The following is a 234-nucleotide window of genomic DNA, read 5'->3' as shown; positions in this document are numbered from 1 at the left end:
TGGCAGAGTACTGGGCTTTGGATTCACTATGTAGCACCAAAAATATGTAGTTAGGTATTGGTTGTGAATTGGTATTTAAAATTTTTTTAATTATCTGTTAGTGGGGACCCAAACAGTTTAATTCTGTCTCTGTCTCTGTCTCTCCCTCTTCCTCCCTCCCTCCCTTCCTTCCTCCCTCCCTCCATCCCTCCATCCCTCCCTCCTTCCCTCCTTCCCTCCCTCCCTCCTTCCCTC

The sequence above is a fragment of the Mastomys coucha genome, unplaced genomic scaffold (assembly GCF_008632895.1).
Source record: "Mastomys coucha isolate ucsf_1 unplaced genomic scaffold, UCSF_Mcou_1 pScaffold16, whole genome shotgun sequence".
In the NCBI taxonomy this organism is placed as follows: Eukaryota; Metazoa; Chordata; class Mammalia; order Rodentia; family Muridae; genus Mastomys; species Mastomys coucha.
This window is presented reverse-complemented; position numbering follows the sequence as displayed.